The sequence below is a fragment of the Bubalus bubalis genome, chromosome 24 (genome assembly GCF_019923935.1).
Source record: "Bubalus bubalis isolate 160015118507 breed Murrah chromosome 24, NDDB_SH_1, whole genome shotgun sequence".
Classification (NCBI taxonomy): Eukaryota; Metazoa; Chordata; class Mammalia; order Artiodactyla; family Bovidae; genus Bubalus; species Bubalus bubalis.
Genome location: NC_059180.1, coordinates 4,698,969 through 4,714,360, shown reverse-complemented (window position 1 = coordinate 4,714,360; position 15,392 = coordinate 4,698,969). Strand labels below are relative to the sequence as shown.

Below are 15,392 nucleotides of genomic sequence, written 5' to 3'. Positions count from 1 at the left end.
TGTTTTGAAAAATGAAGTTGAACTAATCCAAAGCTCCAATTATTGATTCTAGACTTTCCTTCCCTGAAAACAGGTCAAGAAAGAGGCACCTGGCCCCAATTCAGCTGGTTTTACTTTCAAAGTAGCCTTGGTCTGTAGACATGATCTCAGACCCTGAAATCAATCCCTCTTATGGGAAGGCAGAGGAGAAAGCCAGGAAGAGGGGCCAGGAACATCCCAGGGCAGCAAGAGTCCAGCAGTCCCCAAGGTGTGATCAGCTCCCTGACATTTCCAAGGCACCTTCTCCTCAGCTGACGCCCAAGAGGTCCATCAGGAAGGCAGCCAGGTCAAACAGATGAGGAAACAGGTTAAGGCTTTCTGAATTCTGTTCCTCCTTCACAATAGTATGCGAGGTGCATGTGGCTTTAAAGTCCTTCACTCTTTCGTGGATGTCCCCTTCAGTGCTTGCTGCAAGTTCATTTGTCCTGCTGGGGCTCTTCCCAGTCCACTCCCTGAAGAAATGGTGGGATAACGGAAGGAACCGATTGTAACCTCAGGGATCTAGGATCTGTTGAGCCATCACTCAGGTGTCATGCGGGTGCTGCCCCATGACTTTGACATTTGGAACAAAGACACGCTCATGGGAAGAGGCAATTTCAGACTCTTCACAACTCACAGACACCTCCCTCCAAAAGCACCTCTTAAACTTTTTGGAAAATGGCTAAATGAGAAGAGGCAAAATCCTCTCCTGGAACTGAATTTGAGGGGTAGGGGGTAGGTGTAGCAGCTCTATCACGAATCATACTAATTCTACTCTAAAATTACACTTGACCCCTCCAAGCAGTCAATCCGATCGCATCCCTCTAGACCGTGATTCAGCCCTTCTCAATGCTAAAAATGTCATTCTTCTCTCCGACAGCTTAAAACAAATTGATGTATTTATATCTTACCAATCTGTAAGTTCTCGGGGTGTGAATTGGTTGTTTACTTTAAAGAGCAGCTCACAGTAAGAATTCTGATTCTGGTGGTTCTGCGGTGAGGGTTGACTGCGAAGAGCAGGCAGAGCGCCTGGGTTCACATCTGATAACCATTTCACAAGAGTTTGCAAGGGGAGAAGACACTCCTTGCCAGGAGTGATTCCGAGGGAGCTGAAGGCCCACCCGCTATGGCAGATAATTTCACATCTGTCTGTGCACTCGTCAAATGAGTGTGGATAATAGTGACTGGCTTCACAGAGCGCCCACTGCACGTGCCGGCCGTGTGCTAGGCCCTTCTCCTGGAAGAGGCATTTAATCCTCACAGCACAGTTTGAGGTGGCTGCTGGCACCATTCCAGGATACCAAGGAGGAGCCTGGAGCTCAGAGAGGCTAAACTGGGAAGCGTGGGACAGAGCCCCACCAGGCTCTCAGCTTCAGGCGCCCAGGTTGCCTAGCCACCTCATGCCCAGACACTGTAACCTTTGTAAGAAGCTCACACAAACTGATTCTGTTCCTAAGAAAAGATCTCTGTGCAGGAGGGCGGGGCCTCATCTGGGTGCTTCAGGGCAGAGATGCTCACAGCAATGAACGTAAACAGACAAGGCCCTACTCGTACTTCTTCCCCAAGGACAACACTCCGAACAGCCTGACGAAGAACCATGTTTCACTTACTTCTCTACAAGCTGAGTCATATCCAGAGCTGAATTAACATAAAATTTTGGAATGGCTATTTTCACTTTCACACATGCATTTAGAGTCCCTGCACTCTGATTGGTGAAGAGTTGCCTTTCATTTTTCTCCCTCAGATGTTTTGGTCTCCCTCATCTAGTGGAAAAAATGGACCCATAACACTGAAAGTTTTATTTTTTAATAAAAGTGGATTTGTGACAGGGGGCTTACTTGTGTTTACAACTGATGCTCGCAACAGTACAGTAATTTATATGTCGGAAAACAGAGCTGCCCCCAGAGGCTACAGGGCTGGCTAGGAATGTCACACTCTGCTTGCAGAACGCCAGACCGGGCCCCCTCGGGTGGCATTGCCCACCCGGACACAGGGCAGCCCAAGGACAACCAGGGCACGTGCCACGGAAGACGCCTGTCTCTCTGTGAAGAGACACATGTGCAGAACTGGGGACCTGAGCAGGACTCTGGATTCAGCCCCAGCTGGAGCTCAGGGCCTCAGGGCCCCCAGGCAGGGCTGACAGAGAGTCCTGACTGTGGACCAGGGGGGCGGCTGCCACGAGAGGGTCCCAGCCCTCCTGTCCCCGCTCCCTTCCCTGCACACCCGTGGCAGAGCTCTGGGAACGTGCGCGATGCCAGACGTCTGCCCGCAGGGGCTGTTCGGTGGTTGAATAGCATCCCCCTAAATTCGCGGCCACCCAGCACCTCGGAACATGACCTCACTTGGAACCAGGATCTTTGAAGATGTCATTAAGATAAGGTCGTCCTGGCTCAGAGTGGGCTCTGCAGTAGTGACAAGTGTCTTCAAAAGGCAAGACGCTGCGGGAGACACCCTGAAGAAGGCCGTGAGGCTTCCCAGGTGGCTCAGCGGTAAAGAATCTGCCTGCCGATGCGGAAGATGTGGGTTCAATCCCTGGATCGGGAAGATCCCCTGGAGAAGGGAAAGGCAACCCCCTCCAGTATTTGTGCCTGGGAAATCCCCGGAGAGAGGAGCCTGGCTGGCTACAGTCCATGGGGGTCTCTAAGAGTCGGACACAGCTTAGCGACTAAACAACCAACAGAGATTGTGGAGTGATATGTCCAGAAGCCAAGGAACACAGGAGCCCCCAGAAGCTTGCAGAGGTGAGGAAGGATCTCCCCCAGAGCCAGTGGAGGGGGTGGGGTCCTGCCAACACCCTGATTTTGGACTTCCGTTCTTCAGAACTGGGAGAGAAGTTTTGGTTGTTTTCGCCACCCACCCGGCTGGTGAAACTTCGTTACAGTCACCTCGGGAGGCCGATGCAGGTGATGAGGCGGCCACACCACCTGGACAGGCGCAAGCAAGCCGACCGACTGTCCCCACCTCTTCAGAGGCCGCAGAGGGGGATGGCAGGGCTGGGCAGGCTTCCCCGGAGTGCAGCCAGTGTGGAAACCAGGTGGCCCGGGTCCCAGGCCAGAGCAGCGGGCAATTCCAACAGTCTGACAAGTTTCCACACCACCTCAGCTCTCCCATCGAGGGAGAAACATGTTCATTAACGTGTGAGCAGCAAAACACATCCTAAACAGAGATGCGCTGAGTACAGGAGGGCGGGCAGACGGGTCCCCAGCATCTACTTATTTACCGAACGCCTGTTACAGGCAGGCGGGTGCTTGCTTGGCGCTGGGAATGTAAACCTGCCTGAGGATACACGCTCCAGGCCTCTACGTGGCAGGTACTCAGTCACCTTCAGCCAAATGGATTTATAAATGAGTGACTGATCGAGCCTCATACAGGAACCCAGATCTAAACACCTAAATGCAGTCAGGGTGGAAAAGGGATCTGAGCTTCAGAGAAGAGAGCAGTCCAGTCCATCTGTGAGCAGTCTGGGAAGGCTGCCTGGAGGCGGTGGCACTTGGTCCAAGCCTGAAAAATTGAGTAGAGTTTTAAGGACTGGAGGAGGCCACAAAGCAATAGATGTGTGTATACCCAGAAGCAGGGGTGATGTTTCTGAGAAGGCTGTACAAGGCCAAACATAATCAGATCCTAGAACACCGAGGCTTTTTTATATATTTCAGAAGGGTACACCAGATATATGTCCCAGAAGGGAGTCTTGGCAGGGAGGTGGGCTGAGGGCATAGCTCAGTGCTTATTTGTCCTGCAGTAGCTGTCGTGGTCCGTGCACGGGTTCGAAAAGAATTTCCAGACATGAGGCAGAATGAGAGGAGAATAAAGTTTATTAGAGAGGGAGAAGCTGTTAGAACAGTGGGCCGGCTCAAGGGAGAGCCGAAGCCTTTGGCTGGCTAGTAGCCAATTTTTATAGCCTCAATACAGAGAAAATTCCTGGAGGAATGGGGGCATTAAGTGATTGGTTAGGATGCTATAGGGTGGGTAACATGGGGTCAGGGAACTGGCAGGTTTATATGTGGAGGCCCATGGCACCAGTTGCCATGGGGCTTGGTCAGTTCCAGAGATTCTTATCCCATGACCTTGGTACAGGGCTCCACACCTGTGACCTTGGTATAGGACTCCACAGTAGCCTCAGCTCAGGACCAGGCCTGTGTAAGGGAGGTGTCGTCCCCCTGGGGTCACACGAGCCCACTGGGATTGCCCCACCTTCATCAGGGTTGTAGTCACATGGGTAAATAAACCAAATTAGGGATTTCTGGGCCGGTGGGGATTTGGGGGTGAAATATGATGCGTTGTGTTTCTGCCTGCAGCCAGAGTACAGTGGAGGCTTCCTCCACCACATGGGCTCAGGGGCACTCGGGAAGGCCGGGACTCAGCACAGGGATGTACCCACAGAGTTCCTCCATGGGGGCCGTGTCTCCACCTGTCACTCAGCACTTCCCAGGGAAGGGTTTGCTCGGGGGCAGGGAGGCTGCGGTGGGATGAGGGGGTAGGGGAGGTGGTGGAGGGAGTCTGCTTTTGCTCCAACGCTCCGAGCTCCAACGTCAGGGGAAAATTTAACCCATCAAGAGAATATGCAAAGACACTCAGCAGCTGTCAACAAAAAAATTAATCAGCAGTAGATCTAAAGAAGAAATGGAAAATTTTATTCCAGCCTACCTGAGGACTGTAACCCAGGAGACAGTCTTTCAGAAAGCTCTGAGGACCGTTCTGCCTGTTAGAGGGCAAAGCCCAGTTATCTAAGTTTTTGGACAAAGGTTTATACATCAAATGACTTATTACTGACAGTTTACCCAGCCCAGATCTGCACACACAAAGCAAGCTGTGGGTTATAGTTTTCATGGCCTCTTACAAGATTAAGTAGCGAGATTATCTCCTTAAGAGTTGTAGCCCTTGATGAGATTAAGAAGGAATGTTCTGTCCTTAGGAGGTCTGGTGAGTGCACCACACAGTCCACACAAAAGGGGAGGAGGAGGCCCAATCAGGCAAAGAAGAATTTTGTTTAGATCTTTCTCATCTTGCCATAAAATATGATTTTTATTTCATTGCATCTATTGACATCTTGAAAAGGATATTTTTAAGGTACAATAATGACTCTTACACACCTATAAAATGAACACCTGCCAAATAGCTTATTTAGCTCATTAATTAATGAGGGAACCAGTAAAATGTTACAAGTGGTTTAAAGGTGAATTGAAAGAATCACAAAAAAGAACTCTGAAATGAATTTCCAGATAGATGCAAAACCCACCTGTCCACAGGGCTGTAATAAATTGCTTTCCAGGAATCACACTTCATTTGCATTTCGATGGACAGGAATTATTTGCATCGTTATCAGTGTTTTACAACTTACCCAAGCTGTAAAAAAAGGACAAAGGCAGAGATAACTGAAGGGTGTGCTGGTCCGGCCACTCTTCTTTATTTCCCTGACAAGCCAGGCCCATAAACTGCCTTTTCCACAGGTAGACCAGGCGTTTCTGAGTGTTTCCAGGCGCTTCTGAGCCAGGCTTTCCTCTGGACACCAGACAGTGCCTTCCACCAACCACGGTCCTCACTCCAGCAACAGTCCCTCTCTCTCCTGTGGCATCATCACTTTTGTGACATCTTTGGGATCATTCCCAGCTTCGTAAAAACAAGCTGTTCTGTCTCTTGTCTGAAAAAAAAAAAGAGAAGACATTTTTAAAGGAAAGAAAAACCCCTGGTCCCACTTTTTCTGAAAGTTACCACTTTGTCTTTGCTCTTCTTTATAGTAAAACTCGGACAAGTTCTCCACACCCTCCCATCTGCCGGCTTCTCTTCCCGCGATCTCTTAAGCCCATTCATCTGGGGTTTGCCCACCACTCCTATGAAGATGCTTGAATTCGTCCACTCCAGTCACCATAACAAAGCACATCAGATTAGGGGCTTAAACAACAGAAGTGTATTTCTCAACAGTTCTGGAGGCAGGAAGGCCAAGATCAAGGTGGCCGCGGGGCCGGTATCTCCCAAGGCTCCACTCCTTGGCGTACCGATTGCCGCTTCCCCCTGTGGCCTCACATGGTCTGTGTCCTAATCGCCACCTCTTATAAAGACACCAGTCCTGCTGGGGTAGGGCCACCTCTAGTGACCTCTTTTCATTGTAATTACCCCCCTTTAAACTCCCTTCTCTAAATGCGGTCACATTTTGCGGTCCTGGGGTAGGGCTTCAACATGTGAACTGGGGCGGGGTTGGGGGAGGACACAATTCAGCCCATCATGGTGCTCTTGCCAAGGTCAGCAGTGACCCCTGGCAGCTTCGCAGCCCTCTGGGCTGGTTCCTTCTCTTCTCTTTGACTTCTTGACTTCGGAGGGCCCCAGGGCTCAGACCTCGGTCCTCCTTTTCACATGCCCTCCTCCTCACATGCCCTCCTCCTCACATGCCCTCCTCCTCCTTCAGTCTCACGGCTCTGAGTTCCATCCTAGACTGATGGCTGCCAGTTGTACATCACTAGCCGGAATCTTCCTCCCAAACTCTGGACTCATACCCAGCTGCCTCCAGAGCATCTCCATGGAATAGAGAATCTCCATGTCTAATAGCTATCCAAACCCAGTCAGTCCAAAACTGAACCCTTGATCTTCTGTCTAAAACCTGCTCCTCACCTGGTCTTCCCCATCCTGGTTGATGGCAGCCCCATTCTTCCAGGTTCCCTTCTTCTGCGCCAAAGCCTGAAGCCATCCTGGACCCCTCTCTTTCCCTCACACCCCACATCCAATCACCTCTCACCACTCCTGGCAACCACCCTGGACCAGGTCACCATCATCTCACACGTGAGTTACTATAGTCGCTTGCTAACTGGATGGCCCTCTCTGCCCTCACCTCCCCCCAGCACACAGTGTCACTCCTTTTAGCAAAATCCTGCAGTGCCTTTCATCTCATTCAAAGTGGAAACCAGGATCCTTCAATGCTTTTTCATTCGGCTTCCACTGGGCACACTCCAGCCCCAGGACCTTTGCACTGAGCCTCTCCCCCCAGATCTCCACTTGGCTACTTATGTCCTGCAAGTCTTTGCTCAAAGGTCACCTTCCCGCTGAGGCCTCCCCTCACAGGCCTGGCCTTATTGGATATTGCAGCCCCTACCCACCACCGGGCTGTACTCTCAGCCTTGGCCCCACACAACTTTTCCTTTTCCCATAACACTGGGCACCCCTAGCCTGCTATAAGGATCTCCTCATGTATTCTGCTTTTTGTCTACAGCCTCTCCCACTGCAGTATAAGCCAAGAAAACATATTTCCTTTCTTATCTGGGCTCGCCCTGGTAGCCACTGAAAGCAGAGCCCAAGCCAAAGCCTCAGCACCACAAGGGACTCAGGACAGAGGCTGCCGGGCAGGGAAAGGTGAGGGAGCGGGAGCCGGGGCCCCATGCCAGCTCGCCCCACCCCGGACTGGCATTCCCCAGTGGTGTGAAGACAAGGGGGAAGGGTATAGCGGCCATTAAAACAGGTTGGTGGGTCACATGCAGCTTAAACCATTCAGCTCAGGTGAGTGTCCCAGAGGAGCGTGTTGTGCTCCCCTCAACACTAAGGTGGAGCCATCCCAGGCCCGGTGGCCCTCTTGGAGCAGAGAGAAGGAAGGCATTTGGCCCCGAGTGTGTCCTGGGCATCTTGCCCTGTCCCCTCTCAGTCACCTCACCATGGCTCCATGCAGTGGCCTCATCTCCCAGGGCAGACTGCTGAGGCTGGGCCAGGCCAAGTGACACGCCCAAGGGGCATGAGAAGCAAGAATTCAAACCTAGGACTCTCTGACCCCACATCTGCAGTCTTCCCCCAAGAGACGAGCAGGCCTCAGAGCAGCATCTGGATCAAGGGCATCCAGTCTGCCTGCTGCCTCTTCTTGTCCTCGTCCCCCGCCACCACCCCCCGCCCACTCCAGAGCTGAGCAGCCGAGCCCTGACATTCAGGTTGAACTGCAGGGCACCAATGTCGACAGAGGTTCACACTTTACCAAGAAAGTCAGGCCACGGTCACTGCGGAGAAAATTAATCTTTGGGCAGCCTGCTCTTGTCCAAGACAATGCAATCCAATCAGCTGTGCTGTGCTAGGTCACTTCAGTCGTGTCCGACTGCAACCCTGTGGACTGTAGCCCGCCAGGCTCCTCTGTCCAGGCTCCTGCAACCTCCGGTTTCTCCAGGCAAGGATACTGGAGTGGGTTGCCATGCCCTCCTCCAGGGGATCTTCCCCACCCAATCAGACTCTGGCCCAATTAACCTTACAGGTCCACAGCACCCAACACGAGATTTGGGAACACTGGCAGCAACAGCCATAACCCCATCCAGAAAAAGGAGAAGATGCAGAAGAAAGAAAAACACCCCGAGGAAACCCACAACCGTGGAACAGCCTCTCCTGAGAGGGTGGATCCGTCCTGGCGCCCTTGTCACTCGGGGAGCAGACAAGGGGCTTCCAGGGCCACACCAGGGAGTCCTGATGAAGCACCTTCAACCAGGTGAGGCCATGAGCCACCCGGGTGGGCGTCTGTGTCCCGTGAGAGACACAAAGTGGTCCTCAGATGTGGCTGGATGATGGCCCGGCACACCTTCACTCCAGTCTCTCAGTTCAGGTCCAAGACGGACACTGTGCTGCTGCTGTATGCTGGCCTCATGTGAAGGACTCAAGTGTATTTGGACAAAGAATCCCTTGAGCTCATTTCTAGTTACTATAGGGCTAGAGAGTTGCCAAAGGCAGAAGAGAGGGGGTCGGTCTTAACCTCTGACAGGTCTATAGGGTCCCCTGTTTACACCTGGCTTCCTCCTGTTCACCGTCGGTGCGTGATGCTGCCCCCTGCTGGCCACAAGAGGCAAGACAGTCATGAAATCGTTCAAAACTCTCAGCTTCACAAAATCTGGTTGCCCCTGAATGACCCACTAGGCAGATAGAAAGATGCCCACTCGTGGGCAGACAGACCATCTTCATGGGAGCAAGAGACGCGTAGGCTGGTTTCGCCCGACAGCCAGTTCATCACCACCATTTAAAAGATGACTTGAAACTCCCCAAATTGCCCCCGGGGCGAGCAATTGTTTTAAAGCCAAGATGGAATCGTCCGGAACATCTATAAAGGGAACCGAGTAAGGCTCAGGCTAGCCATTATAGGAAGATCGTGGGCAGGTTCCCTTTGTAGACTGTCCGCCCCGGGGCCGGCTCTGGCTGCCAACCTCAAGCCTCTGTTTGGCGTCTTGAGACCTGTTTAAGACGCTGATGTGATGTGGTCTTCCCGTTGCAGAGACAGACTGAGTAAAGGAGAGAAATAAAGAGAAGTAAGAGAGAAATGCACCCACGAGGGATGGTCATCAGTGAATGAGAAAGTTCAGCAGTTTTCTGGAAGACAAGAAAGTGGATGGGGCCACGCGGAGCCATGAAATGAAGCAGGGGAGTAATGAAGGAGACAGGATTCAGAGGAGCAGGGGAGCCCCTGGCCTTTGAGAGGGTGGGTGGCTGGAACAAGAAGGGGACTGGGCGTGCGATGGTTATGAAACATCCACCCTGCAGACCACTGGGCCCTCAGGACAGAGGGATTGTGCCCCAGAATTGCCTACCTCCAACAGGGATTCAGGGCACCTGGGCACCTCCCACCCACCCCCAAAGGAAGCCCAGCTTTCGGCATGCCCCACCTGGTGTTAAGAGACCCCTCTCCCCTCTGCTGCCATTCAGGGAACCAACTTAGGGAAGAAAAAGAACATATCTGTCCCTCACTGGGGGAGGCAGAAAAGAGGGTGAGTAAGTCAATTAAATCCTCACGGACCCCAGCAAGGACAGTAGCCACTCCCTAGCTGGACAAGTGAAGAAGCAGAGGAAGAAGCGTACCATCTAGGCTTCTGGCCACGGCCACCGGAGCAGCTCAGGCAGGGACTGTTGAGAAAGGCTGTCCAGGAGTGTGCAGGACGGGAGGTGGGGTGCGGGGCATGTGTCAGGAGACGGCCGCTCTTCAGCCGAAGCTCTTGGTTTATAACTCAGCACCTCTGTTATGGTGAAATCGTTTTTATACGTTTTAAAAATTAAAAAAAAAAAAAAATAACATCTTCACGAGCCTGAGGCGGGCCCACGTGCCAATCACAAAGTAAACACCAGCTTTCCATTAGCTCTCCCCCATCGCCAACTCCTTTACAGCAAATGAGTTCCTGTGCCAGTTTGGATAGAAAAGAGGGAGAAAGGTGAGCAGAGGAGCAGGAAAAAACGTTTAGAACTGGGGGTATCACCGTATATTTATCTAAAAAATAACAAAAAGGGCAGCGCTGGAACAGCGGCCCTGGGGGTTTACAGGGTGAGTGTCCGAAAACGACATCTCCGTGAATGCAGACAGAGTCCAGAGGTGCTTCTAAGATCTATTCTGGAACTTGCTTTACACCACGGGAGCTAGAGGAGGGTTCTCCAGCCCCCAGGCCTGTTAGGAACCAGGCTGCAGAGTAGGAGGCGAGCAGCGGACAAATCTCCATTGCTCCCCATTGCTCGAGTTACAGCCTGAACCAAACCCCCTACCGCACCCCAGCTGTGGAAAAATTGTCTTCTACGAAGCCAGACTTTGGTCCCAAAAAGGTTGGGACCCACTGGGCTAAAGAATAGATCCCCCGTGCTAAGGGGCACCAAAAGGGAAGAAAAATTACACACTCACAAGTCAAAATTCTGTGCTCTGTTTCTATTATAAAAGAAAGCTCTTTTTTTTTTTTTTTAAACCAAAAGTAAGAACTTTTGCTACCAATTCCTATGTGAGTCCTCTAGCTGAGCAAGTCTCCAGGTCTGTAGGAGTGGCTGCCTTTATTATAATCAAAGCATCTCATTTAATTAGACAAGAATTAGGTAAGTGAGAACAGAGGTGCAAGAAATGTCTCTGCTAATTGCCTTTCCTGCACAGGCCTGCATCCTGTTATTGGGCTTTTAGCTACGTTCACACCAGTTATAAACTGACCTTGACTTCAGGCCCGTGAAACCAGAGAGGTGAAACCATCCCTTTTCTTCTCGTGCCTGGCCTGCGTTGTCAGGTAGGAGCCCCCGGGAGAAGAAGCACACCCAGTTGAGCTCGCCTCTAGCACGGGGTGTCCCTAAACCCAAGGCTGATGTCTACCCTGGTGGGGGGCCTGGGGCCATGGTTGGTCAGCAGGGCCAGTGGCTGGGAGGTGAGCTGGACCCGATGCAGAGGGGAGTGGGCTGGTGGTACCCACTCTCGGCGTCATAAGTATAAGCTGCACGAGCTTCTGAGAGCAGTGGCTGCAGCCTCCCCGCTACCTTCCAAATCTTAGGCAAGGTCCTCTCATATCTGCCTTTAACCAGAAGTCACTCAGAGGAAGAGAGTCTGGGGAACGGGGTGCCCAGCCTTAGCCAGTCTGGCGGTGCACAGTCGGGACACTGCTCGTCTGTCCTGTGACAGCCCCGTGTGACCAGGCGGGCTGGGCTGAGCACCTCCCACCTCAGAGACAGCTCTCCTGGCTCAGCGGCCACTGCTGACCCCAAGCAGCAGACGAGAGGGAGTCGCACGGAGGCAAGTCCAGTGTGATTCTGGGACTTTGGCTCATGGGCTCCAGGCTGGTAGGAGCCCCAAAGCCCCTCAGATCCCACCTCCCTTGACATTCAACCCCCAGGGGTGTGTCGTGGTTTCAGAAACAACTGCCTGCAGGGCGAGTTCCGCATCCCGAGCTTGGTCCCGAGTTCCTGCGATGACCTCCTGCAGACAGCTGGGGACGGCATGCCCTCTCCCCACACCTCGGGGGCGTCCTGAGCTCGCTTCTCCCAAGTTTTGCTCCCCCTTGGATGACCTCACCTGCACCACAGCTATCCAGCACAGCCCGAGAAAGGCCCTTCTGCTTAGGGATGTCACCTGGGCACATGCCAGGCCTGAGGGGGCATCAGGCAGCCTCCCGGACCAAGCTCTTCACCTGCAGGTGACTCTGCGCCAGTTGCAAAGTGATATGCAGACTTCAATGAAAAGCAAAGAAGCATAGACTTCTGTCATACGTGGCATCCAAGTCTCCCCACAACTGTCATAAATAAAACTCTTCCCTGGCCGCCTTCCAAACCTCCTTTTAAAAAATATAACATTTATTAATATTTTTTAGTATTTAAAGAAAATTCAAAATTCACCTACCTATTGACATCTTTAATAATAAAAGTAAATAAAAATGATTATATATATGGTAAAGAAAAATACAGAAAAGTAAAAAATAAATACACACATGCATATGTAAGATTTGGAAAAGGTAAAAAAAGTTTAGAGGGGTACTGCGTTAGTCACCTGCTATAGTAACAGTGCTGTGTAACAAGTCATCTTTCAGTCTTAGCGGCTCGCAGGGACAGTTCTCTCCTGTACAGTTCTGCAAGTTGGCTGGAGCAGCCCTGCTTCAGTCTGTGGGTCTCCAGGTCTCTCTAACGAGGACCAGTGATCACTCAGAGCATGTTCTTGTCACGCCAGCATCAGAAGTACAAGATGTCGAGCCAAAGCACAAAAGCGTACATAAAGCCTGTTTGTACATTTGCTCGCATTTTATTGGCTAAAGCAAATCACATGACCAAACCCAAACAGGGCCGTCTACTTCACCCCGAAGGGAAGAGGGAGGGAAATGAATATTTGCTGAACCACAGTTCAGTCTCACAGGAACAAAATTAAGAAATTAAGTAAAATCTTCCTTCCCACTTCTGTACTGAAATACACAGGTGTTGTGCAAATATCCACATGCAACCACATACACTTATTTTTAAATACAAAAAGGAGTCTTTTTGTACACATGCTATTTGTTCCTTTGAGAGAACTTTTCAGTAGAATTCCTCTATTGATTTGTTTAATAAATGCTCACCCAGCACTTGCTATGTGCCAGACACTGTTTTATAAATATAATGCAAATATTGGTGCAGAAATATCCTGGGGCATGTTATCTGGAGAAACTTGCGGGTGTGCTTTTAGGATAACTGCTCAGAAGTGGGATTGCTGTGAGTATTTTTAATTCTCATAATTATTCCCTAATTGTCTTCTGGAAAGCGTACACTGATTTACGCTCCCACCTACTGGGTAGGAAAGTGTCTACTTCTCCATCATCGCCAGCCCTAGGGCATCACAGTTTTCCACTTTTGTTAATCTGATAACCGCACAACACATTTCGCTGTTGTTTGTTTTAGATTTCCTTCATTAAGAACGAGGCTGGGCAGCTTTCCCACATTTATTGGCCATTTGTATTTATTTTTCAGCAAATTGCCCGTTCACATCCTTTGCCCATTTTTCTATTGGGTTATTTTTTCTTGTTGATTTATGTGAACTCCGTGAGGCTGGGAAACTGGCCTGTCACATTTGTCTGCCACAGATGTTGCAAGTATGTTTTCCCAGATTTTTATCTGTCTCTTGACTCTGTTATGGTCTATTCTACCAAACAGAAGTCTTATTTTTATGTAGCTCAATTTATTGATTCTTTCCTTTCTGAGTTCTAAGTGATCTTTTTTCATGCATGTTCTTCTGTACTTTTTATGCCTTTCTTGTTCTTAACGTTTTATTCTGAAACAATCAATCATAGATTCATAGCCAGTTGCAAGGATAGAGCAGAGAGGTCCCTGTCCTCTCCCATCTCCCGTCTCCCCTCTGTTGTCAGACCCATCTTCCTTTCCCCCATCACCTCTAACCCTGCACAACCTCTAATCTGTTCTCTATCTCTATAGTTTTGTCCTTGTAAAAACTTTATATAAGTGAAATCATACAGTATGTGAAGTCTTGAGGTTGGCTCTTTTCACTCAACATAATACCCTTGAGAACTTCATAATGCCTGTATCAAGAGTTCATTCCTTTTTACTGCTGAGTAGTATTCCTTGATATGGCCATTCCACAGTTTAACTGATTACCCACCTATCATAGGGCATTTGGATTTTTTCCAACTTGGGGCTATTATAAACAAAGCTTCTATGAACAATCAGGCTTCTCTGTGAACATGTTTGATTTCTCTGGGATAAATACCAGGAGTGCAATTGCTTGGTCATAAGCTAAGTGTATGTTTGATTTTTTTAAAAACTGCCAAATTATCTTCCAGTGCAGCTGTCTTCTAATTTATTCTGCCAATCTCTTTCAATTGGTATATTTAGACCATTTACACTTAATGTCATTATTGATAGGTTAGTGCCAAATCTGACATTTTATTTTTTGTTTTTTGTTCATTTTCTCTGTTTCTCATTTCTTTGTGTGTGTGTTTTTGTTTTTTGTGTGTGTTTTTTTTTTTTTGCCTTCCTATAAGTTACTTGAACATTTCTTAGAATTCCATTTTGATTTATAAATAGCATTTTTGAATGTGTCTTTTTCTATACTTTTTTAGGAATCTTATTATATATACATATCAGATCATAGTCTACCAATGTCATTCAATCAGTTCAAATGAAGTATGTAACGCTTACTTCCCTTTATGTCCCTTTACATTCTCCACTTATAATTGTCATAAATATCTCCTCTGAGTATATTGAGTACTTCATCAGAAAGTATTATAATTTTTGCTTTATCATCAAACATCCTTTAGAACACTCAAGAGAAAGGAGTCTATGTATTTACCCAAATTTTTACTCTTTCTATTGTCTTTTCTTCATTCCTGGTATTTCAACATTCCTTCTATCATTTGTTTCTGTTTCAAGAATTTTCTTTAGCCATTCTTTAACGATAGGTCAGCTAGTGACAAATTCTCTTGGTTTTCCTTCAGCTGAGATGTTCTTAATTTCCCCTTCACTACTGAAGGATATTTTCATGGAATTCTGGATTGACAGTTATTTTCTGTAAGCTTTTGAAAAATATTGTGCTGTTCTGGTTTCTTATAAGAAATCTACTGTAATTCTAAGTATTTTCCTCATATACGTAAGGTGTTGTTTTACTGCATTCAAGATCATTTATTTACCTTTAGTTCTTAGAAATTCTATTTTGATGTGTCTTGGCATGAATTTTTGTGTGTGCAACTTGTTTGGGGTTTAATCCGTTTCTTGCATCCATAGATGTGTGTCTCTTCCCAAATTTGGGGAGTTTTCAGCCCTTATTTCTTTGAATAATTTTTTAGCCTGATCCCTTCTTCCCTCTCCTCCCAGAACGTCTATGGAGTGGATGTCAGGTCTTTCGTCATCATCCCTCTGTTCCCCAAGGTTCTGTTATTTCCTTGTTGTTGTTGCTGCTGTTTTTTAGTCTAGTTTCTCTCTGTTGTTCAGACCAGGTCATTTCTATTGTTCTCTCATCAAAATTCACTGATCTTTTCCTCTGTCCCATCATTTTGCTGTTGAACTTCTCCATCAAGCTTCTGTTTTGATTATTATATTTTTCAGTTATAAATTTTCCATTTGGTCCCTTTTTATTATTACTAATGTATTTTATCTCTTTGCTGGGACTTTCTAGTTCTTTGCTAAGATGTCTTCTGTTTTCATTTGTTTCAAGGACATTCATTATG

The 15,392-nt window shown here is 48.8% G+C and overlaps 1 long non-coding RNA gene across 1 annotated transcript; it reads right to left on the bottom strand.

Moving 5' to 3' along the window:
* Nucleotides 1–4,903: 4,903 nt before the first annotated feature.
* On the bottom strand, nucleotides 4,904–12,421 carry LOC123331596. The gene is made up of 3 exons (XR_006548325.1): nucleotides 12,236–12,421; nucleotides 9,817–9,971; nucleotides 4,904–5,656 (listed from the first exon to the last, which is right to left on the bottom strand). It is a non-coding gene; the product is annotated as an uncharacterized LOC123331596 (long non-coding RNA).
* Nucleotides 12,422–15,392: the final 2,971 nt, after the last annotated feature.